Genomic DNA, 25,887 nt, shown 5'->3' with positions numbered 1-25,887 from the left:
AATTTCTGTGTTTCATTTGGCTTGCAAAATGAAACAAGACGGGCTGTTTTATTGCTGTTTATAATCTGTCTTCCTAATCTGGTCTTCTGTGCTTGGACTGATCAGGATTTTCCAAAACTACATAAACTTTTCTAATCTGGGGGGAAAAAAACACTTTGCACATAAACTGAAACAAATAAATTGGGTATTTGTTCTTAGGTAAATTACAATATTGTTTTTGCACAATCTCATTGTGGTATCTAAACTTCATAATTAAAAAGCATGTTGTCTGCCTCTCTTTTCCATCTGTATCCCTTAAAAAAACACCCAAACATTCCCTGTATTTCCTTCCCCACTTGCTAATCAGTATTGGCAAGATCATAGTCACATACAGCAACGGACTGACAACAACAGCAATATTTGAAAGTTAATCTTAGCAAGGCTATGCCCTAACTGAAGTCGAGGGTACTTCAGTATTGTGTGTTGATGGTAAATATCTTGTACAGATGTTAAGTTGAATTGTATGAGAAGCTGGGAAGTGGGTAGAAATGTTGAGGAGAACCATAAAAGAGCAAAGTGAATATCATTTAAATAGAGGTGAATATAGAGGGATTTTTCTATAGAGATGAATATTCTAGTTCTTATAGTATCTTCTGTATAGACTATTAATATACTTTTCACTGTTTTTTGACCGTACTTGCATTCCTTCTATTTAATTTTTTATTCTGAGTTTATTGGTCCTGGATCTTATTTGCTTTGAAGTCAATATTGCTTCTGTTACAGTAGTGTGCATACAGAGATGGCCCACGCTGCAGAAGTGTAAGAGCCATGGGGGACATGAAGAAGCAAGTAGTGTCCGAATGTCCATGTGTGCTGCCTGCCACAAGCACAAAGAGTATTTCAGTCCTCTACTATATTCATACATGCGCCTACTACAAAAAATTGTACTGGGAGAAGGTGATACTTAGGAAATTCCTCCTTCTCCTCTGGAATGTTCTTATCCTCTTGATGCCATGGAAAAAGAAATGTAAACACTGACGTGTATACTAGAATATGATCCTCCCCCTTCATTTGCCTGTTGTGCTGACATCACTTGTTGACTGAACATCTCACAGAAACTAGAGGAATTGTAAACCTTGCAGAGGTCCAAAGTGAGCAACCGCTCTGTGAGATCTGACCTTGTTTAATCAATCTATAATTGAAAATAAATCAAGAAAGTAAACTCAAGGAGTTAATGAGAAGTGCAATCTGATTGGAATATTAGAATACAGCCACTCCAGGAAGCCTGACCTTATGGTGAAATGAAACAAATCTTTTCTATAACATGCCATTCTTACAGCAAAAACCAATTTAATATTTTCTTCATTAACTAATGAACTTTAGTTTAATGTGAGTAGGTTTCTTCTAATGTAAAAGCAACATAGCCTTAACAATATCTTGTGAATGGCTGCCAGAGGGGTTGAATAAATCTTCTTGTTACCAATGGCTATTGTTAGGCAGTTTTGAATGCTTCGGATTAGTTTACTCTACAGCACCAGCCCTACTCTGCATATGGAGTTTGTGCTGTGGTGACCAACAGCATCTTCATATATCTCTTACTGCAGTCAGTGAGCATCCTGTACTTGTGCACTACTTAGGTGACGTGACCATCTTCTTACCTGCACAACTTTAAAAGCGTCAGCTTGAATTGGTGAAGAATGTTTTGCCTTTGAACAAAAGCAAATCCTACTACATGTCAACATGCAGTCAATGTACGAAACAACTTCTGTTTGTGCTGTAACGTGCTGAAAACATTGCAAGGGCTTGGGGTTTAGAACAACCTGTGCTGGCAGAATACTTAAGTACTAAAGGAAGTGCTCCCAATCCAGCTGCCTTCAGCTTAACCTTCAGAGCTGGGTGATGGCTTTTCATTAGGTCAGTGTTAGGATCTCTTTGGGACTGCTTCACTTGTCTCTTATGTGATGAAGTGTTTCACTTGTGCCCTCTCAGAGAGCTTCCAGAGGCAGCAGGAGACAGAAGGAAGTCTGGTAACATTCTGGAGATTAGTTACCAAAAAAATAAAATAAAAAAAAAGAAAGAAAGGACTGGAAGGAACTGGAGTGGAAGAACAGGGCTTGCTGTATCTTCTTGTATTTTAGGTATCACAGATCTGCAGAGTTAGCAATAATTTCCTATGTGGCACACATAACGAACTGGGGAAAGGGCATCAACTACATCTGCCCGTAAGCAACTTGGGAAAACTGCAAGGTGACTTACAGTTTCTTTCTCCAGCTCTCCCAGGCTTTAGCCTGAGAAGTTTTTTCCCTCTGTTGTGACCTGTATAATGTGCCTTAGACCTGCAAAGTCTTCAACTGTTTAACTCTGAAAAAACTATGAAAAGCTGGCAAGTATCCTAACATCCAGTCATAGGAAGGTTGAGGAAAGACCATGCCCTGGGGAAGGTGTAGGATGGCATGGCACTGTTTTCTGTGGCAAGCATCTCTTAATAGGGGCAACATAATATCAAAACTTCCAAAGACAGCTTCTGCTAGTAGCCTGGAGGGAGAAAATATTCATATGTGCCCCTTTGCAGAATGCCATTTAAGCTGTGTGAAAGATTGTATGCTTTTATCTCCCCCCTGTGTGCAGGGGGACTTAGAATAAGGCACAAGTTTCCAGATCTGAAATACTGGACTCTCATAAGGCTCAGCTTGAGGCTTGTATCACTTCATCAGTGATTTGTTTCCTTTATGGGTGAAGGGTTCAACTTTCTGTCATTATTCAAGAAAAGTTGTGAAGGAGTCTACTTTGCGTCAGTTATCTCCATTTATTATTACTGTGTGAAGCCAGGGAACCCAGCTAGCACTGGACCTCATATGTGGGGAGCTGTTGCACAAGTACAGATTAAAGCAAAATCTCTCTGAAAAACTAAGTCTAAAGAGACTAAACAAAGGGAAGGATAAAATTATACACATGTAAAGTGAACAGCATCATGGCTGGTAAAAGCCAGGTTTCTTTCATGAACTTGTTTTCCTTACAATGTTGGGAATTAATCTGTAGTATAAAATAAACCGAACAGCCCAAGCGATGTACCATAGATACTAATAGGAAATAAAAATTGGGTGTACAGCAGTCAGGTGAAATGAGAAAGTATCAAAAATACAGGTGGAAAAAACAGTCAAGCATAAAAGAGCATGCCTAGAAGCTGAACTGGAGGGAGGGTGGAAGGTGGGTGTCCCATGCTGCAGGGACCAGTTTACAGATGCTTTCTTCTGCTGCTGCCAGCAGAACATCTAACTAAAGGCCCTGTAGCCTTTTTTTGTCACTTAAAATGACTGACAAGGGAGCCACACAGGTCCTGAAGCCTTCTTGTGCCACGTCTGGAGTCTCAAAATCAGAAAGCAGGCAGGTGGGGAAGGGAAAGTATGGAGCACGCTGCTTGGATCTCAGTTTCTTCCTTCCATCCAACAGCTGAACATGATCAAGCATATCCGCATGCTAATGAAATGCCTTTTAAAGAGAGCTGTCTTGAGTATTTGAAACAAAGGAAAGTGTTACCTCAATAATTGTTAACATCCCCAGTGTCCACACCATAAGCTACTGGTGCATCTGGTACCTACTGTTAACGGCAGGAGCATCTTTAACAAGGCTGATGGATGGTCTGAATTACACTTACCTTGTGCACCATCAACATGCTTCTGCAACAGTGAAGGGAGGAGTCTGAGTGGCTCTTCTCTTTTGTCTGCATTATTGTTCCTTTGGGGATGAACAAATTGTCTTTCACAGGGCTGTCACCTGAGCCTTTCACCAACTTTAAAACTGACATAATTTTCAGACTAAGCAAAGTCTGAAAACAGGAAGAGCAAAGCAGAAGTCCAGGGATGTCACTCAGTCACCCACAGGAGGTTATCTTCTGGGTTAGAGTTAGTCTGATTCATTGACCACAGAAGTAGCAACTGCAACTACTTCATGTCTCTGGTTATTATCCCAAAAGTAGGAGCTGTACATTGATGCCCACGGGAACAGCAGAGAGCACTGAATGTTAAAATGTCTTTGGCAATTTTTGTTCTTTAGCACTGTAGTAAAATACTGTGTATTTTGGAATAAGACATGCAGTTCTAAGATAACAGCTAAACATTAACAGCATTTCCTGAGGAAGTCCCTATAGTTAGGGAAAACTTAATGACTTCAAACCACTCTGTTTAGCTCTCTGTTTAGTAAAGAATTAGACTAACTCGGCTTGGTCTCAACACCCCTTTGGGCACGCTGGTTTGCCCTGCAGCTCTTGTAATGCCCGATTCCTTCGCAAACACCAGCTTTTGTCCCATTAAAGGGTTGGGTTGCAGATGAGGGTCATGAGGGGCCCCAGGATTTCAGAAGCACTCTTGGATTCCCCACATGAGATACAAATAGTAATTCCAGTAAGACCAGTATATGGTACTCAGATGTCTGCATTAGGTCCAATCTCACAATCTTTACTCCAGAAGCAGGAACAAAAAGTTTTAACAAACTTGTATCTAATTTGAATTCATATATCTGTAACTTAAAGCAATTGCCTCTGTGTTTTGCTCCTGCAGACACTTGCGATGTTCCTGTAACTGAATTATGCCCACCTCACTGAAGGGGAACGCGCTGTGCTGTGTGTTACATTTGAGTACAAGCACAGGACTGCAAATCCGCACCAGTCCTTTTCGCAGCACAAGGAAGTATGGCTTGAGCCTGATCCCTGTGCACTCAAAAGTTCAGTGCTGTCAGAGGGACTGCTTGGCACTTGCAGTCTATGGGAGTGTGGTCCCACTTAACGTAGCAAAACAAAGGCAAGCTGAACGTTTCTCCAAAAGGAGCAGAAAATCCTGCTTAGGGAATAACTGGCTGACACTTATGCCTGGGTACTTATTGCCTAATGCCATTCACACAGCTTGAAAACTTAGCTTCAAGGAAGGTTTTCTTTGATATGAGGGAATGGCAGAAGGAAAAGGCATCATGACGCTGACAATATATGGGACTTACTGATTCAATTACTGATGATTTAGAGAAAATTTAGAATCCCTCTTTAATCAATGTAAACATGAAAAATAAGTTTTTAATGATTAGGAGGCTGATGATCCTAAAAGACTCATGGCTTATTTTGTGTGAGGCATTCAGGTTTAATTCTGTAGAAGCGGCCTACCACGGTCTGCATCAAAACAAAAACAAGTGCCAAAACATGGTCACAGGTTGTAGGGAAACAGGTGAACCATTGTGGTTCTTGGAGATTAGTGTGTTGCCAACAGTAGCTTTGGTTGAAGAAATGGAACATACTGAGAAATCTGTGGGTAGCCTCAAGCCGGGCAGTTTCACAGAGGCTCAGGAGCAGACTGCTTTGCAAGAACAGTATATTTACTACCTTTCTGACACAGCCAAAGGTGTGGACAGAGATGGAGCTTCCATGGAAGAGGGGAAACCTCTGAGCAGGCTGGATGGTAAATAAGGAGAAGACACATTTTTTAAGGCATATTATCTTCTTAAACTGCACTAGAACAATTGCTGAAAATGATCTATTGCCTGGAGTACCAGAAATGGGATGGAATGTAATAGCATGAAGTCATGCACTTAAAGATTAATTAGAATAACTGTGAGTAAGCTCGGAGGTTCATCAAATGTGAGATTATGAGGAGGGAAATCCAGGTGCGTTATTGGTTGTAGGATAACTACAATACCACTGTAATGTGGTCTTAAAAATGCTAATGTATTCTGGGATGCATCAAGTGAGGTATTTTCAGTAGATGGCAAGGTATTAATATCATTGTACAAGGCAGTTGTTAAGACCTTGTTTAGAACAGCGCACACAGGGTAGAAGGTACAAAGGACACTGGAAGAATGGAAAACCTATTCAGAGAGATTAAAAACACAGCAGAAAGACTGAGAGATGATGATCTAATTGCTATTTATAGGGACATTTTGGGTAAATATCAGAGAGGCAAAATTATTTAATTTGCAGGGTAACAGTGGTAAAGAAAAAATGGCTATAAATTGGTAGTGAATGCATTTAGACTAGAAATTAGAAAGTTTCTAGTTTCAGAAGAGTGGATGCTAGAAAAGCCTTGAGGATAGAAGCAAGGCACCTAGGCTGTTTGGGGGCAGGGTGCCCGTACAGCAGCGTAGTTATTCAGTTCATCCTCCAAACCGGATAATAAAATGGTGTTGGGTGTCTCGCGTAGTGGCATTCCCGCAAAGAGGACACAAAAGGATTTAATCCCTGTATGATGAAACGTGCATTTGTGGTGTGTTAGCCCCGCGTTGCAGGAGGTTTGCTAACACACCAGAAGGCCCAGAAAGGCAGATTCAACTTCCTTTTGGTGCCTTTTGAACCTCCTCCAAATCACCACAGATGACACGAAGCTAATGTATCACGAAGCTGGCTGGTCGCAGGTTTTGTAAGTGGCTACGCTGCCGTGACTGACAACGAGGAGGACATAGAAGTCAGCTTGCAGTGGCAAATCAGACCTTTTAGGTGTTTCACGGATTGTGTTTCTCTTCCTACGCGGTTTGTCTTCTCTTGTTGTATGCACCGAAGGCTAATTTCCAGCATAATCTGAGCGTTTTGAAAGGGCGTGTTTCGTGCTCTCGCCGGCCTGAGAACTTTGCGATACTTGCGACTTCGGCGGTTTTCTTCCTGTTGCACGCTGTGGTGCGGTGCTTTTGCAGAGAGAGCCCTCGGTTTCCCGGAGGCTTCCCTTTGGGAAGGGGGCCTCTGTGCCTCCCGGTAGATGCAGAGGTCTTCCTCGGCCCCCGTGGGGACGGGGTCCCCGGCCGGGGCTGCGCTCCGCCATCTCGCTGGCGCCTGCCGGCTCTCAGTCGGGCGGTGCAGAAACAGTTTTATTTGAATGGTTAATCCCACCCTGGCAGCCCGACGGCGGGTCTCGGCCCAGAGCGCGGCGGGCCGGGAGCGGCGGGGCCCTGCGGGCGGGATCGGCATGGCGAGACCCCCCTCTAGCGGAGGGCCCGGGCCTCGCCGCGCCCCCCGGCGGGAAGGGGAGCAGGCGGGACGCCGCCGGGCGTCGCCCGCCTCGCCGGGAAACGGGATCGCGGGGAAGAAGCCCTCCAGCCCTCACGGGGGCCCTTCCTCGGGCAGCGCCGCGGCGGCTCCCCAGCCACGGGGGTGGGACTCCCTGCCCGGGCGTGGGTGGGGCCCGCCGTCCCGGGATCGCCGGGCTACCTCCCGGCTGCCAGGGGAAACGTCTCCGCTTTTTTACTTTAAGCCAGTGGGAAACGGAGGTTTCTCATCGGCGTGGAGAGCAAAACCTCTCCCGTGAGGGTGCGTGGCTGTGCAGATCCTGCTCGGTACCGCACCACACCGCACCGCTCGGGAGTAATCGGGGCTCGGCGCGTCCCCCCGATGCTACCGCGGACAGACCAGGCTGTGCCATTTGCCCGCTGGATGCGTAATTAGCAACTTCACGGTTACATTCGTTCTTCCTGCCTGCTGTTCCGGCACCGTCAGGTCTATTTCTTTCTTGGCACTTCTCTACTTCAGAGACAAACAGCTCTGAAGACTACAGCTTATTCTATTCCGGCCGCTCTTCCCCTCTGAACACTTATTTCTAGTTGCGAGCAACTAGTGTCCACCACGACGCGAGGGGCACGTACCGATCTCCGCCGCAGATGTTCAGGCAGCGGCACGGCGGGTTCCTGCCCCGCTGCGAGCGGGCCAGGAGAGGCGGCCGAGCGCCCGCGGCCCGGGAGCCCATCCCCACGGGCGGCTCCTCGGAGCGGAGCGCGGCCGCAGCGCTCCCGCCGCCGTCTCGGCCCGCCGCCGCAGCGGGCGGATGCGCTCCCGGGGAGCGCAGGGGCTTTCCGTGTTCGGCCCCCGCCGCCGTTCGCAACGGCCGACCGGCGGGCTTGTTGCCGGCCGCCGCCTGAGTCTGGACCGCCCGGGCGGATCGGGGAGAGGGAAGGGGGGGCGCGCTCCCTTCCCACCCCTCTGTCTCCGCCGCACGGGCAGGAGGAGCGCGGTGTTGCACAACCCGCTTCCTTTTTCTTTCGCTTCGCTGCGCCGCGGGCAGCGGCAATGAGTGCGCGGGGCGCCGGTCTCCACCCGGGGCGGGGGGAGCGGTGCGGCCCGCTCCCCGCAAAACTGCGGCGCCAGCGCGGCCCGCTGGCTGTGCGGCCCCGCGGGAAGGGTGGCGGTGGCGGCGGCGGCCGCGCACGGAGGACACCACCGGGCCCCGTTCCCCGACTGACTTTATCTCCGAGAGGGAAGGGGTAGGGGCTGAATCCCCGCCGGGGCACGGGGGGGACGGAGACAGGACCGCGCATCCCGCGGGAGACACCGGCCGCCTTGCTGGGCTGTGCCCGTGCCCGTGCCCGCGGCGGCGGAGCGAAGGCGGCCGGGCAGGGCGGGGATGCCTGCCCCGCCCCACCTCGGTCCGGGGGAGTCGGGGTGGCGGCGGCGGCGGCACGTCCCGTTACCGGCGGCCAAGCCCGCGCTGCCCCCGGCGCGGCGGGAGCAGGTGTCCGGGGGCAGGAGCCCGGGGCGGCGCGGCGGGGGCGGGGCTCGGCGGCGAGCCCCGCGGGGCCGGGCGGGCGGCCCGGGGGCGCGGCAACGGACTCGGCGCGTCCGCGCCAGGAGGGAGCCGGAGCGCCCGAAAAGCCGTGAGGGGAGGGGAGGGCGGAGGGGCGGGAGGGGGGGAGGCAGGCGGGCGGGCGGCGGGCGCATGCGCTCTGGCGGGCCGTGCCATATTGGAATGAGGCAGTGAGCGGAGCGCTGGGGAACCCGAGCCCCGGCAGCGGCGGCACGGCTGGAAAAACTCCCCGCAGGTGAGGCGGGTGGCGGCGGCGCCCGCGCGCGGGTGAAGCGGCCTCGGGCGCAGCTGTTGGGGGCGTTTTGCCGGCGGGGCGCGGGGCCTGGAGGGTTTTTCCGGGCTCCCGAAGTTTGGATGCGGGAAAAAGGCGGCGCGGGGGGGGGGGAAGAGGCAGGCGGAGCGCGGCGGGGAGGCGGCGGCAGAGCGGGGGGAGCGCGCCGTCGCCCGCGCCGAGGAGCGATGCGCGGGGCTGACAAGCCGCCGCCGCGCAACTGCCCGCGCGCAACTCTGCGCGCGCCCGCTAGGGGCCCGCGGCGTCCCGCGGCGCGCTCGGGCCGAAGTTGCCCTCCCGGCCGGCCGCGCGCCCGCCGGAGGGACGCCCGCCGGGGCACGCGCCCGGCCCGCGTCGCCCGCCCGGCCCCCGCGGGAACTTTGTGCACGCCGCGCCCTCCGCCCCGGCGCGGCGGTCTTTGCCCACGCCCGCGGGTGGGGGGGGGGCCGAGCCCACCGAACGCCTCTCGCTCGCCCCCCTCCCCCTCAAAATGGCGGTGGAAGGGGACCTTTAAACCCCGCTCCGCACCCCCGCCGGGCGCGGCCGTGCCCCGCTCGGCGCCGCGCGCGTCCTGCCCGGGGCAGCGGCCGGCGTCGCTCCCCGTCAACTGGCCCGTCAGCGGGCGGCTCTTCGCCTCCCGTGCTGGGTGGGTGGGTGCGGGGGGAAGAGGGGAAGAGGGGCGGGCGCCGCCTCCGCGGTCGCGCCGCCGGCTCTCCCGCAGCGCCGCCGCCCGCTCTGCGGGGCCTGCGCTGCCGCGGGGCCGGGCATTGTGTGCGCGCCGCGCCCGCCGCCGCCGCTTCGCACCGCACCTCCGGCGTCTCCGCGCCCGGCGGCGCTCCGGCGAGCGAGAGCCTTTGTCTCTCGGGGAGTCGGGCTGCCCTGCCCGCCGCTTCATCTGCACCTGAAGTCGTAAATCCGCCGCCGGTGACACCGCCGGGGCGGTCGCCGAGGTGCCGGGGATGCCCCGGGACGCCAACTTCGGGCTGGGGAGGAATCGGCGCTGGGGCAGCGGCTGCGGGAGGGCTCCCGCCCGGGCAGCGCCGGCTGGAAACGGGAGGGCGGGATGCCCGCACGGGGAGGACTGTGCAAGTTTTCCGTCTCTGGCTTTTGCAAACTTGTTACCAGGGCTCTCCCCCGCCCCTGCCCCCGCCCCCACCCCCCTCTACAGTGGAAATAATGAAAGGAGAAGAAAAACAACGCAGACAGTTAATTGTGATTTTTTAACTATGTTCGCTATTGCTGTTCTACAAGGCACTCATTTATTCAGAAGTAGGCCAGTGATGCCCGTTTCACAGTTATGCGCGTGCTTTAGCAGAACAATTATATCTACTTTAGAGAAACTTGTTGCCATTATAAAATGGTTTTACATGGTAACCTTTATGTCTGACAGTTTTAGGCGCTCTGATAGCAGAATTCTGGTGGGAGAGGTTTTACAGCAAAGAAAAGGCCCACCTTGCTGTTTTTTTGCTGTTCTTTCCTTCATGGGAGCTGGCCGCTGTCAGTAGCCCAGGAGGTTACCATAGTGAATATTTCCGTAAGGCAGAATATAAGGTGCACTGTTCAAAAGTCACACAGGAGAAAATGATAACCCATCTTATAACTTCAGAGATACCTTTGTTTTGCAACGTATTTAAGGTCTATGACGAATGTGAACTTGTCAGAAACATCTTATTTGGAAGAGGAAAAGTTGTCAGTGGGAAATAGTCCCTTTCTTACTGGTGCAGGGGCTGTAACTTGTAGCATCTACAGCATCCGGCAGGATGGAATCCTGAACTGGCTAAGGTCTGTGATTGCTGTTTCAAAATAGCCAGCTTTTGGGGCAAAGTAAATCAATATAAAGATGAAAATGTATCAGTTAACTGTGAAAACATAGGTTTCCTGTGTAGGTAGGTACTACTGACATGGATTTTACAATTCAAAAAGAGTTAAAAAGCATCTATCTATCTAAAAGATCATCTCTAGAAGAAGACTTAGTGGGCTTCCTGCCTTCAGTTGAGCCATTTCCTCTTTTACTTTTGGCTTGTGGATGCTGGCTCTGACTGAAGGATGAGAATGAAATCTAGTTCTTCCCAGAACTTATGTTAGTGGAAAAATGGCAACGTGCTTCTGGACAAGATAGACAATGAAATAAAACTGATAGATCTCACTCTACCTTCTTTTATGACTCATACCTCAGTCTTAGCATGGAAGTGTTGGGAGCATGGCTTTGCTCATGTTTGCTCTATGTCTCTGCTGGGCAGTTACACTGGCAGTTACCTGTCACGTTAAAGCTGGCACGCACGTTCTCCACAGGAGACAGCAATGCAAGATAGAGGGCTGAGAAACAGTAGCAAATCTTAGTAATTATTGATCTGTATGGTTTTTCCATTGCGGTTTTTCCCCCCTCTACTATTAATTTGCTGGTATTGAACTATCTTATCTGATTCTTAAACCTGGCAAATCTCCTAAGCAATTGCCGTGTGGAAAAGAAAGGTAGGCTAAGTGTAAGATGACATGTTGATGACTGATACAGTTTGCATGGTGTGATCTTTATAGTCTGGGAACCCTTTTACTGCCTCATGGGGAAGATGCTAAAGACTACTGCAAAAGTAGATTTATCATAGGATGTTTTGGTAACACGTTACAGGGTTTTTTTGTTGTCGTTTTATGGCAGACTGGTGACAGCTCTAGACCTTAGTCTTTCTGTCAGGCTTACCTTTTGAATCCTCTCTATTTATTCTTGGAAATCACTTTAAGATCATTACTGTGCTTCCACTTGTGAAGTTTGGCCGTGGCATGATCATCACATGGGGATGCAGACATCAATACAGTCACTTTGCGCTGGCTTGACTTAAGCAGTTGCCCTACAAGTGACGCACTTTAGACACATGACAACTTAATTACATGAACACATTGACAGTGAAATGACTCATGTTAAATTCACTAAAGTGTCCTTTAAATGCAGGAGAAATTGAAACCTAGGAGGTATTTAGTAAGGGGCATTTTGGGGACCGAGCTTTCGCTAACTAAAAACACAGGGCTTGCATTACATCCATTGTTCCTATATTAACACGGTCTTAGTGCTACAGAATAGTCTTCAGAAGTGTGCATTTCGGTATCTTGTAGACTGATCATTGACTTAAAACCGTGTAGCCTGTGTAAGTTACAGATGTTTTCTGGAACTAAAATGTCTATCATGGTGTTTTGGGGTTTTTTTTTGTGCTGTCCATCTGACTCATCTTGCTTGATGATTAGCAGATTTTGTGTCATCTTTGTTTTGGTAGCTTTGAGCATCAGTGTTGCTGCTGGTAGTGGACTTTACTTTGTGCCCATTTCCTTCAGCTTTTGGGAAATGTCTATCGACATTTAGGTTATAGGTTTAAATTTGAGGTGAGTGTTGTTTATTTCTAAAGCTTTTGGGTGTTGTCGTCCCCCCACCCTCCTCCCCGATTACTTTCTTACTTGAAAAGACAGGGGATAAAGTAAGGGGATGGGAGTTGATTTTTTTTTGGTTTTGTTTTGATTCAAATGCTTGCTGAAATTGTCCTGAAGGCAAATGCTGTGTTAGTATTCAAGATCCCCAAAGGACAGTTTAGCAGTCTGTGTTCTCCAAGTTCACAAAAGTTGAAAATGAAAGTAAATTCTTATGTTAATATGTTATTATTTTAAAAGCCATGTAATCAGTGTAATTTTCTATGTAATTATATATTTTCACTAACTTTAATCCAGAATTCTTTCCACTGCTCAATTTTCTTTATATTAATAAGCATATGAAAGAAGCATCAAGGTGTTACTTACTGCTCGTTTGATTTAAAAATGTTTTTTGTTCAAGTGTAGAGAATATCTTTTTTTAAAAAAGTAAGACTCGGTCTATGTAAGACCATACACATTTTGTGTTCATTCTGTATCCGTGTTGATTTTTCCTCCCTTTTCCTGGACTTTGCTGACAACCTTTGGGGATTGGTGGCGATCATGGGAGAAATTATTATTATTATCCTATCATATGGGTGAGATTGTAATTTTTTAAATGTACTTAGCGAAGGCTAGTCTGTAGTTTGAAGTATTGCAACATGAATTCTACTCTGCATTCTTAATAGGGCATCTCTTAGGGGAATCACTTGTTTGAATATATTAAATGTTCCCTTGTGAGAAAGGAGAGTGTGAGCTCAGGCTGGAACAAGACATTCTGCGTATTAGTTGGGACTCTCCAGGTAACTCTCCACATCTCTGGGAAATCAGTGTATTTTAACTAATGCAAAGCTGCATAGTAGTTCGAGAGTCTTAGATGAATGCTTCAAAACCACTGTGAAGATGGAAGGCATTAAGTCTTAGGGGTAGCTTTCTGCTTTGTTTGTTTTAGTAATACTGGTTTATCACCCACAGACACCACTGAGGAGCCTTTCGCTAGGAATTGTGCAAATAAACAAGGCCTGGGAGTCACAGGACTAAGGAAGCCCTGTTCCCAAGGTCTTTTTCTTCCTGCCTCCCCGTTCTCTTTCTCCTTTCTTACCTCTTCTGGATTCTCTGCAATATCTGCATTAGTCTTTCTTTCAGTGGAGACAGTGACGTTTAGATTTCTTGTCCTTGTGAAAATAAGCATCCTAGTACAACACTTGTAGGATCTTAGTATCACTGAGACCCCTGACCCACTGTCACGTTTTGTTGGCTGGGTTTGATGGAGAGTCACGAGAGGACAGGCAGAAAACTGTGTACACGCAGGCATTTCAGATTAATCAGATGCGCCTTGTTTTCTAAGAAAACCAGGTAAGCAGTAATGTTAAAACCTGAAGTAAGAGGACTTCATCGAGGTTTGTAGTAGAATAACCATCTCTTCTGTAGATGCCTGGACTCTTAATACTAGGATTTTCTGCTCTTTCAAGCTCTCTTTTTTAATAAGAGCAGTCTTAAATGACACTGCCTTTTTGCTGTGCAGAGTACTGCTTGTAAACAATGCTCAAATGGGAGTTCTGCCTTCACTAAAAGTAGGTGGGTGCCACGTGTGTTTTGTTTTGGCTTTTTTTACCCATTCACATTTGGCAGGTGGACTGATTGCAGATGCCTACCTACAATTCAGGTGAGTTGCCAGTTACAGAGGTAATCTTAACAATTTTTTCAGATTATGTGGACATTTAAAATGTGTTTATTGTCCCTAGAGTCACCCTGAGCAGCAGCTTGCTGTTTTTCAAGGTCATTGTTTATATTGCCGTGGCACTTCATTTACACTGGTTTATTTGCTGTTACACTCGAGGACACTCTTGTTCACTACACAAATGATCTCTTTCTTCAAACAGGTGAGTTGGGAAGGAGACTAGTGGAATTTGATGTTATCTAAAAACGATGCAGCTATTAAACCAGCTTTGAGATTCTCTGAGAGTACTGATGAGAGAGAGGAGAGATGCATCTTGGATTTTTTTTTTTTTTTCTTTAAGAGTAAACTATGCAGGGCTTAGTGACCTCCTCTCCCATTTTGGCTGACTGGAGTTGAGGGCTCTCAGCATATCTCAAGAGGTGCTCTGTCTTGCAGAATTGGGTTATTGGTTGAAAGTAATGGTGGTGGTGGTGGTGGTGGTGGTAAACCCTGCAAGGTTTTGCTGTTTTGCCACTTAATCTTTTTCAAGGACATAAGGGACTGGAGCAGTGCTACTGAAGTAGATATCAAGTGGACTGGAGGAGGTGAACTCCATCTTGATGTATTTAGGGGCTGTAGACTCTGTTTATTCTGAAGATGGGTGAGAGAAGGCCATAAATAGCACCTTCAGATTTGTCATTGTTTCCAGAAGAAACTGATGAAGTCAGGAAATGAAGGCACTTCCCCTCTGATGCTGGGTGCACGTTTATTATAAATTACTTTCTAAGTTCTGTGGGTATCTTGCCTCTCCATACTGGAGTAAGTGATGCCTTGGCATTTCTTATCTCTTTCTTGGTCTCTTGACCTGTGAAAATACATATAAATATAAGTTTTTCCTTTTTATTTGGGATATTTTTTTTCTTTCTGTGGCTTGACTGAAGTAAATATGTTTAGGGCTATGTTGCTCCTTGGGAACTGTGGTAATGTGCACGCTTGCTGCTCAAGTGTGCTCTTTGCTCTGTGCATGGGGAGCCATGGCCTCTGGTTTAAAAAAAATGTTATTTGTCTTGGAATCGTAAAACTTACAAAGTATTTTAAATCTAAGGACTGTGAAACTCCATTGTACTGTAAAGCCTGGTCTGAAAATAGGGTGGGTCTTTTTGTAAGTATCTTTCTCTCTCATCAAAGATTCTCCTCTTGAAGGGTGGACACTATTGGCCTCAGTGCCCATTAACTTTGCTCCAAGAATGAGGATGTGGTACCGAAAAAGCTGTGGTGTTTCTAAGCAGTACTGAGAAATGCTATTGAAGCCTGGCAGGTGTATTACATACATGGGCTTTCTCTCTTGTGTATATATTAGTATTTATTTTTTCCTAATGTCGAGTTCCAAATATGCCCCCATTCATGTGTAAGAACTAAACTGTTCAAGTGGTGTTTTAATACAAATGAGAATGTCTGTACAACAAAATTTTTAAAGAAATGTCTGGGTAGGAAATGCCTAGCAGACAGGCAGGGTGAAAACACAGGATGCTTTCTTGCAGTTGGGCCACCAGCACTCACATAATGCGCATCCTAAAAGAGAAATTACTAAAGAAGGCAGTGGTTCCTTCCGGGATTAACTCTGCTCATTGCTTTTAAAATGTTACCATGAGGGTTAAACTAATGGCCCTAAGAAACAATGAAGGTTCAGGATCAGTCAGAAGTGTTACATATATAGCACTAATTGGCCAATTGAACTGAACTAATCAACTCCTTTTAAATGAATGTGACCACGGCCACAGGCGTATGAAAATCTTCCCCTCTTTCAGGGAAGTTTTTGCTCCTTTATTTGCCAAACAAGATTTAATCAAGCTAGCAGAGAGACTTTTTAGTCCAGTGGCCAAAAGCAAAAGTCTGCTTTTTAAGGTGGTAATTTTATGTCTGAAGTTATTTGTTAAACTTTTTAAATAGATTTGGGTGAGGTGAAGGAACTGAACTTTGAATTCCCATTGCTGTTGTGGCCAAATCTCACTTTTTGAACTTACTCTCTAGTAAATTTAAGTATGTATTTTTGTCACTCCTCTTAATGAAAACCAGTGTATTTGGGGAAGTGGCTTGGCTGAGTAATCTAGAGTTTATTGTGATGATAAGCCAGTTCTAGATAATTGTAGCCTCCCTGCAAGTACAGAGGGAGTGTGTCCAGCAGCTAGTTCGTTTGGTTTTGTTTTCTCAACCAGTTCAGATTATCTAAGTAGGAGACTATTCACTGAAGACTGAAAAATCAGGGAAGATTGTGTGTTACTCTTCCAATCTGGGTACAAAAATAAGACAGCAGCATAATAGCTGGAAGGACAAGGTGACAAGAAGAAAATGAGCTTTCTTAATTGCAGTTAATGTTGCTTAGTTTAACTCTTTGTACTTATTAAATAGAAAACCAAAATATTGTTTTCTCTGTATCTACTTTCTCTGTATATGCTTTTAAGGTAAGAATATTACTTAGCTAAGTAAAATGAAAGTGCGGTTTTGATTTTGAATTGGAGTCCAATATCCATCTAAATGTAACTTGACATCATAATCATAATTCTTATTCTTATTATCCAGTAAGAAATACAGAAATTATTGTTTTATAGTAAAGCTAAAATTTTTATTTAAATATTCAGGTTTAATCTCTTGCATTTATACTTTGTTTCCAAACAGCAGTTGAATCTTATTGGGAACTATTTTTAGTTTACTTAGAAATTGCAGTATTATGTATTTTAATACCCTTTTATTTAAAGCAATTTATGTAAATTACCTTCTTTGCTGTTACATAGATGGTGACATCAAAATATGCTTCGTCAGTCTTGATCATTCCTACATGCAAATGTGAGTGATACATAATATAAAAACCCCAAGACAACAACTGCCTGTCAACTAGTGGAGGCACCTTCATAGAAAAATAGCAGCATTAATGTTTCTAAATAGGTATCTTTTCAGAGGGCTGGGTTATGGTGGTTCCAATGGCGAGGCTGGGAGAGTCTCTGAAACAAGCAGTGTATTTTGGATTTCGAAGGCTAACAGGGTATGAATTCTTTATTATCTGCTCAAAATGGAGAAAGCTGCCATACTCCAATGCAGAAACTTGATTCCTGACAAACAGCATGGCAAAATCCACTTTAATGTATAAAGTTAACTCTTCTGAGATCCTACCTTAGTAGTGGGATTTGAATGAAAAATACCAGTGTGACAGCTGTTGGAGGTGGCTGAGAAGTTTCTCTGTGTTGCTGGAAGAAGAGCGTCTTCAAGTCTAGCTTAAGTTGTCATGAGCATAAAAATTGCCATAATGTGTCAGACCAGTGGGACACATAGTCTCATGTCTCACCTCAAAAACCTTTTGAAATGAGGGTAGGAAACAGTGAAGTAGAGCGCGATCCTTCTCACAGTCAGTGACGCAGCTGTGTAGGGTGTGTAGGAACCAGTGATTTGACCTGTTCTCTCTCAGCTTGTCTAATCCTTTCTGAATCCACAACTTCCTGTGGTTATGAGTCTGCAGTTTAATTATGTGCAATGTGAAAAGGTGCTTGAGTTTGTGTTTTCTGGTTCTTGTGGTAGGAGGAATAGTGAATAACCTTTCCTTATTCTTCTTTTCCATACTAGTTTTGATTTTACATGTCTGTTATACTCTTCCATAGTTCGATTGTTCCAGGTCAAAGAAGGAACAGTTTTTATTGTACAGGAGATGCTGAAGCCTGTCCACAGCTTGTGTGTGTGCAGTGCTGCACTGGGCAGGGCTGCTCTTTCTGGCTGTGGGTATTTCTTAACTTTCCGGTAAAACTGAATTATTCATCCATCTCTGTTAGTACAGAAGTATTTCAAACCTCGTCTTCTTTGATAGCTTTTTTTTGTGCATCTTCTAGTTTTGCCGTGGCTGTTTGACACCAGCCCTACATGTGGTCTCAAGGTGCTCTGGATTTCTAGAATTGTAGCACAGTGTTTTCTGTTTTCTTCTCCATTCCTTGGGGCTCTTAATGAGTGTGGAATTGATGTTCTGAGGGAATTAGTCATAACAATTTCAAAATCCTGAGTTGCAGCAGGTAATTTAGATCTCATTGTATAGGTGAGGTTATTTCTTTCACTGTGTCTGATTATCCTGCATATAATTTCATCTTCTGTTATCCTTCTGCAATTCTTAGCAAACATTTATTTTTCATCTTCTAAGTAGTTCTGTATTGTCTTAAAACTTTGCACTTAGTTCATGTTTGTGTGCCTCTCTTGGAAAGCAGAACTCAGTACAGGCTCATTAGTCCTCTTTATATTGTGAAAAATTACTTTTTATTTGTATTGTTACTTCCTGTCTTTATAATCAACCTTTAAAGTATGAGATCATCTTCCAGAAAATGCTCCAAAATTATTCAAGTCTCTGTGGAAGATAGTAGGTCCTGGCAAGATGGTACCATGTCTGTGGACACCAAGTTCACAAGTTATTTACTTTACTTAATTTGTGTTGAAGGCACTAAATGGGGGTTAAAGGTGCTCAGAGCTTCCCACAGTGGGAACCTGAACTGTGTGCACTGGTCTGATGGATTTTGTTTTTTCTGTTTCAAGTAGGTATTTCTGTACTTGACTCAGAGGCAGAGGGCATGGGAAGCAGTATGCCGTGAGCTCAGGGGAGATATGGATGAGGTGCTGGCCTTTAGGTTTATGTGGCTGCAGCTTCTGTCGTTGCTGCCCTTTGGACATTCATGCAGGTGTTTTGCAGAGGAGTTGGAGAAGGAATTAAATTGGATACAACTAAATTTTATCCTTATAGCAATATTAATACTGCAAAAATATTTTCATATGCAAAAGACTTAAACTAGCAATTCTTAGCAGTTACAGTACACAGTTGTAGGTTTTTTGTTGTTGTTGTTTTGGGTTATTTATTTATTTAGTTAGTTATTTCGGGGTTTTCATTGTGATGGTGGAGGATGTATAAACCAGAAATGCTAATACCACTTCTTTCTTATGTACTGTTATATTTTTGACTACCCTCTCGACTGAGGTGACCATTAAACTTGTTTTTGGCCTTAATGACCAGGTAGTGTCATATCCTTAGTAAAACTCTTCCTACTTGAAGTCATTAAATGAAGTTATCTTTCACTGGATCTGCTATGCAGCATGTGGTAATGAATTTAACACTGATATTTTAAACATTAAAAAAAAAAAATCTTATTCTGAATTTCCCAGGTTGTGAAGTTTTTAAAGTGTTCTTAATTCAGATACGTATTCCAGGCTTCCATACCGCCACCAAGCCTAAATGTTATGGTGTGAATAGATCACCGTTTGGTTTAGTTTGGGAAATGGCAAAATGAACATCCCTAGTCTAGATGTAAGAGGTCAGATCCGTCTCCTTGTACGGTGCCTTGTGGAGTTCCCTGTGTCTCACACCTGTGTGATGGGAACAGGAGGACATGAAATTCCATATTTTCCATTATAATATGCATTTAATCCACATCATATGAGAATATACCACAGTCCAAAGGATTTACAGTCCACATGAATTACTTCTGTGTAAGGTATTAAGTACATTGGAGATTGTTGAATGGAGAAGCCAGAAAAGTGATTTCATTTTGCTGTTAGTGAGTGTTTTTCTGTCAGCCCTTTGAAAACTCCATTCACTATTTCTCTGTACCTCAGCAGTTTTCTGTTAATTTTGTGGCCATTCACCACTTCTGGGTGTGCACAGCCCTGCTATAGAAGAACAAGCTTTTGATCTTGTGTGTTTAGAAGACTATTTCTGTAACCATAAGGGCTAATGAAGTACCTTATGAGAATTAAAGTTTAGATATTGCAGATTTGTTGACCTCAGCTTTGGAAAGCTTTTAGGGATTTTTTTTTTCCCTGGGCCAGTTCTTCACTCCATTGATGGGCTTGCTTTGCACAGAGATCTGATAATTAATTTTTTTACATTCTTATTACTCCTGGAAGTGATCATGGCAGTGCTTGTCTGTGCAATTTCTGGTTGCAGCTGAGGGCAGTACTTAAGTATGAGATGGTATAATTTACATCCAACATTGCTCTTTCTGTTTAGTATTTTGCTAGCAACTCCATATCTGTATGGAACAAATCAAAACAGACTCAGGCTGACAGCAGAGGTGTTTCTTAAACACAGGCAGGCGAATGGTTTTCTATTCCGTTTAATTAAGAGTATATTTAAAATTGAATCTCATAGCGGAAGTACATGATTATAATAAATACAGGTATTTCTAGTGGTTTCAGCTCTTAAAAACTTCCGTGAACCTACAGAATATTGACATGGGGGAAGAAAATCTGGGAGACTTCATAAAAGAACTTCTTAAGGTGGTGTTTTCAGGATGAGGGTGTAATTTTATTTTTCTGAGGCACTGTTCTTACTGCATCCCACTGTAAAATTAAAATTCTGATTTGATAATCACAACTATTGATTCCAAAGTTGAAATGGAACTTGAATACAAAGTTTTCTCTCTTATGTTTTTTACTTTTGTATTTATGTATTAACAACAAAAATAAGGTTGCATGTGCCAGCAGGGTGGTGCCTGAAAAAATATCCACTGAACCTTTGCAAGGATGGGGCTGCAAAAATAGCTCAGTGAAAAACAATATTTGAGTTTGAAAACACTTTATGATAATGTAAATATTCCAGTATTGTCAGATCAGTCTTGAAATTGTACTCCTAAAAATAGAGGAATCTTTTTCAGTTGCTCTTTGTCTTTTGAGCCCTTAGGCTCAAGTCTTGTTTTTTCCTCTGTATGAACAGAAGTGCAAAAAGAATCTTAGAACAGACTTTCATGTAATTTTACCACTCCTGATGCTGGCGTAATAAGAACATCATCACTTACTGTGAGCTCCTCTTTAAAGCCCTGTGCTGTCGCTATTCTTAGGCCTTTAGGCCTCTTAATGTTCTTGTGATTTGAAATTTGTATTGTTGAAAGCCATTGTCTCTTTTTTATTTTTTTAAGCTTTCAGTACATTTTAAATGGAGGAATGGGAAGGAAACATATCTGTTAATGTGCAGTAACAAAAGGCAAGGCCATATTTTTGTGGCATTGCCTGGAGAGAGAGAATTCCATCATTCGGCACAGCTTGTAATACTGTAATACCTTTTAGGAGGAAAAGATACAGGGGAAAGCTGTGTTTTGCCATCACAGTTTGTACGTGTAAAGAGTGGTAGAGTCTTAGTCGTGACTCAAATGGATCTTTAGCAAGTTAAAACAGCGTATCGCTGGATAACGCAGAAACAGTTCACGAGCTACCGTGAAAATAGGTGGCCATTTGGCTCCCAGTCAGAAGGTCTGAAGATCATGGACGGTTGGTTGAAGATGTTCCAAGACCAAATGAGCGAACTTTTGAGGATTATTTATGTTGATGCCTGAAGTCTGTCAGAATTAATCAATCTGCTAAGACCTATACTGGTTTCCTAGCTAGCCCAGCATGTATGTTTTTCTCAGTTTTCTAGACTTAAAATGCCATGTCTTGGTTGTTCTGAAATGTTTTAATCAGCCTGTTATGAAACTTAAAGGCTCAGGTGCTGCTTTAACACCTGAGTGTATTAAATAATCCAGTCTGTATATCTGTGCTTTTAGCCTCTTTATTATTGCTGCTTGGACATAATGTTAAGAGATGTGCTGGCAGTGCAACTGCAATAGTGGCCAAGTTCAGTACGCAAGTAATGAAAGCAGGAAGAGGATTTTCTTTCACATATGAAAAGGTAAGTGTCAGGTCATCAGGCAGTCAGGAGAGTGTATTAGAGGTATAACAGCAGTGTATCGAAGCCAGCTTGTCTTAGTGAGGTTTGTTGGATATTATGGGTAGAACAAAAAACATGTTAAGGTATTCAAATCTGCAATTTCAAATAGACTGTAAATAAGTGTGTCCTATAAATATCTACTGGTTGAATAGAATTTTTCTAAGCCTTGTGATGGAACTCAGGACATTGATATTTCTGGGATCCCTTAGATGTAAAAGGGAATTTTTTTTTTCCGTTATAATGATACGCATTTATTTCCCTTAAAAACATATTTGCTAATCTGAACTGGAACCCTTTTAAAGCAAAATGCGAATGAAATCTTAGAAAGCAGTGGGAGACTTCAGGACTCTGCAGTGAAAGGATTGAACTCTGCCATCCACAGCCTCTTATGAATAAAGTTAGCTTTCTAAAGATAAAAGGAAATTCAATTACAAAGCAAGAAGGAGGGTGAAGGGGTGTAATTAAAACACATAATCCTAAACCCAACATGAACAGTGCTTTTTCATGTTATACTTAAAGCAATCTGCTTTGTGCATGCACTTGCTGTTGCTTAAGATTATTGATTTAGTTTTGTAGGGGAAGCACTTTTTGAGAGGTTGTAAAAAGGATGACGTCTGTTGGTGTAACTGGCAGCGTAATTTCACGCAAGCATTGTACTTATGAGCAGTTTGGTGGTGAGTTTTCCTTTACAGCTTGCTAATCTTTCTTTAAAAAAGAAAAACCCAAAAGGCTGGAAAATGAAGCGCTGCTTCTGCTTTTTTCTCACACTAATGGCAGTTGTCCTACCAGACAGAGGATGAGGCTTCAGACAGCAGGAGAAACCAGAGCCAGCATGGGGACAGCTTGTTCTTTCCTGTTATATCTCTACCAGCGGTCACTTCCCAAAGTTTAGTAGTTTGGACCCTGACTCTCAAAAGTGCTTGGAGTCCAACTCCCATTGAAGTGTTCAAAATTGGTGCCTAAAACCTTTGAGAGGATATATGGCCTGAGGTCCACATTAATCTGGGAATTTGAAAAATCTCTTTAGAGTTTAGTGACAAATGCTAAATGCTGTGTTGTAGTAAATTCACATCTGCTCTGTGTCACTGTTTCTCTGCTAGTTAGCTGCTTAGTCTTATACTAATGGCTGGAGCTGGGTTGCAGCACCTGTCTTCTTCATAGTGAAGCATTCCCTGGCGGGAGCTAGAAGTGTTTTGTTATCAGGACTGGCTTTTGTGATAAAAATATTCTGATTCCATCTAGAGGGGTGAAGTTATACATACATACACTGACCTGCTCACTGCAACTCTGTGTCAGAAATGAGTACGTGTAGGCATGCAGCGTAATTGAAGTTGACAGGCTGTCCCTCTCTTGGACTTCATTCCTTCAGAAACTGTAGCTGTTTTGATTTCACAAACATGGATGATGTCTGATTTGATAGAGAGGAAGAAGCTGTGGGGAAGGAAAAGTGGGAGGGAGCTGGCTAAATCAAAATGAGGATGAGTATAGAGATCAGGATGGAACATGGACTTCACAGTCAAAATGTTTCAGAATGCCTTTTGAATGCTCAAATACCACTCAAAACCCCATCTCTTTCCCAGTACTCTGGAGTTAAGTATTACAGTTTTCTTGGGTTATTTAATACTTAGGACGGATAGCTTGATAAAATATTAGTACCATTATTTCATGAGTTATTTTGTGCAAAAAAATCCTCCGTGAAGGAAATATTTTGAATTACTATGAAGAAAGAGTGCTAGTTTCTTGTAGTAATTGATGTGCGTATCTTGTTCTCTGCTCACATATTGTGTGTGAGTTTATAGAAAAATTGCTGCTTACATTTAGTGTGCTTAGTGGGGGAAAAAAAAAGTAATGCAAGTTTTATAAGTGAGTTTCATTAGTCAAAAAACATTCTTCCCTCATTTAATCATTTACCTGGTATACCTGATGCCCTGTTTGTCTGCTTTTCTAAAAATAGCTTGTGCTGTCATTTTAGTTCCTTTGATAAAACTAATAGTTAAAAAACAAGAAATTAGAAACAAAAAGCAGCTACACTTTTCAGCTGGTGAAGGCAAGTGTGTGATCACACTGCTCAGATGAACAGGTTCCTGGAATCAGGTTGCAACCAGTGCATTTGCATTTTGTATCTATTAAAAAGGCACAATCCTTTCAGAACAACTCACTGGAAAACCTGTTTCTGCAGGAGATGAGCATGCTTATTTTCCCCTGATCTAGTAGGGAATACAGGTGGATGAACACAACTTGTCAGTAGTATTTTCCATTCATTGAAATACTTGTATTGTAACTCGGATCCTTTCCCGAGGACATGTTTCCTGGCAGTTCACATCAGCCACAGAAGTCCTGGGCTACAGTTTGAACTGGTATTTCCCAAACATATGTCTTGCAATAAAAACTTTGAAAGTTTCCCAGTGGCTTTTAAATTACTTGAGACTCTGTAGTCCTTTGAGGAACTTAATCTATGATGTGTTTGATAATTAACTGTTGGCAGCGTGATGGTGTTGCTGGGAAATGGAACTGAGGGTGGGGAGATGATCTTTGTGGTGGCTAAATTAGCTTTTGGGATGCATTGAATTGAGGGTGGAACTGCAGTGCAAATATTTGGGTCTCGAAGACTGTAAGAGTGACTTGCATGTATTTCATTAAATCTTAGGGAGAAATTTGAGTACTGGCAGAGAACCACAGCAAGGGGAAGGTAGAGACTTCTAAAAATCAACTATAGAACAGTCTTTCCCTGAGTTTTTAGCAAGTCTCATGTGCAACGCTAAATGTTGAAAATCTTTGTGGATCATTGTAATAGCTTAGGACATTGCTGTAGTGCACAATCTTATTGTACAAATGTGTTCTAGATGTTTCTGATGTTCTTCATACAAAAGGTTACAGGGCTCAGCAGTTTCCACATGCTGTAGGTGCTGAAGAAGTGTAGAGAATGACCTACAGAACAGATTAAATACAAGGTGGTTATACATGCTTGCAGGTGGCTCTCTGTTCCCGCACAACAGAAATTTGCCTCTTTTACCATTGCCACTTTTTAAGTTAGGCATTTTTATTAAAAACGCCTGAGGCACCAACACTCTGTCTTACCTTTCATGCGTGTTTGTATCTTCCCACTTTTGACAGTGGGTTGTTAACTCTGAAGCCTAATTATTATTGCCACTGCAATTCTGGGGATATAATTCTGTCAACACTTGCGTTCAGCAGTTGTGTTTTGTTTTCTTAATCATTAGGGTTGTTCTGTAACGAGGCATGCATGTATGTGTTTGCAGGCTGCAGACGTACATTTGAGATGGCTCCCTTAATTGACTTGGTCATAAAATATTGTCTCTGCCAAGAGGCTGATTTATTTCATACACTACTAATATGAAGTTACACACAGTCCCCAAACGTGCGTGATACTTCTCTTTATCTGTTGTCTAAAGTTTGCTTCAGAGAAGCAAGTGGAAGTTATTTAATGGAAAGTGAGCTTAGTTTTAGTTCATCCACCTGAAAAACTTGAGGAAGGGTGGCCTGTGATTTGGAAAATTAAAAAACAATATATAAACTGCAAAGGCATTGCCTTAACTGAGCTGCAAATATGCTAATGCAGAGTTGAGCCTTATGACTTTTTATCCTGTTCCCTTCAATAACCAATCAACTGTAAACCAGTAACTTCTAGCAAGGTTATTTTAATGTGAACTTTATTTAAACTTCTTTATATTGTTATTCCCTGACATCAGTCAGTAAGGCTTTGTATGTCACTGTTCCTTAACCTGATTTTATCAAAATAAACCAGTTTTTGTAAATTGTTTTAAGCCTAAAAAGATAGTTTTGACAATCCTCTATAGGAATCTGCAGTGATAACTAACATTCTCTGATAATTTTTCATTATATCTGTGTTAACTTTTATTTAAAAAGCAGAGTGAGCTTAGACTAAAACTCTTCCCATTGACATAGACAATATTATTTTGCTAGGGAGATAAAATTTAACATTGGAAAACCAATCCTTTGCTGCTTTTCCTCTTTACCCTCTTACCACCCTCTCCCCTGCAAAATGACAAAGCCGTTGCAGACTTTATATAAATTCAAAAAGACTGAGACCATTTGTCCTGTCATGCAAATAACACAAAATTTACAGTAACATTAGTTCAGAGCTGTAGCAGATAAGAGGTGTAATGAGCCTTCTGGGTTTCTGTGGGTTGCTTATCAGGTTTTAAAAACTGAAATGGAATATTGTGTTAGAATAGAAACAAGATTGTATCTACCCAAATGTAAGAACCCCTTAAAAATTATATGGAGTGACATGAGGAAAATTAGAGAGTTCATTTTTGCTTGTTCATGCTATGGGTGTGCT

The 25,887-nt window shown here is 43.8% G+C and overlaps 1 protein-coding gene across 3 annotated transcripts in view; it reads left to right on the top strand.

The window, feature by feature from the left end:
• Window positions 1-25,887, top strand: part of SFMBT1 (Scm like with four mbt domains 1) — a 122,648-nt gene that overhangs the window by 35,181 nt on the left and 61,580 nt on the right. For 2 of the 3 annotated variants that reach the window (XM_064454039.1, XM_064454037.1), the window contains exon 1: window positions 8,666-8,757. The exons of the other annotated variant lie outside the window; for it this stretch is intronic. The gene's annotated coding sequence lies outside the window, so the exon portion shown is untranslated. Of the gene's footprint in view, window positions 1-8,665; window positions 8,758-25,887 lie in introns of those variants that run through there. 3 annotated transcript variants of the gene reach the window in all.

Source organism: Phalacrocorax carbo, chromosome 6 (genome assembly GCF_963921805.1).
Source record: "Phalacrocorax carbo chromosome 6, bPhaCar2.1, whole genome shotgun sequence".
In the NCBI taxonomy this organism is placed as follows: Eukaryota; Metazoa; Chordata; class Aves; order Suliformes; family Phalacrocoracidae; genus Phalacrocorax; species Phalacrocorax carbo.
This window is presented reverse-complemented; position numbering and strand designations above follow the sequence as displayed.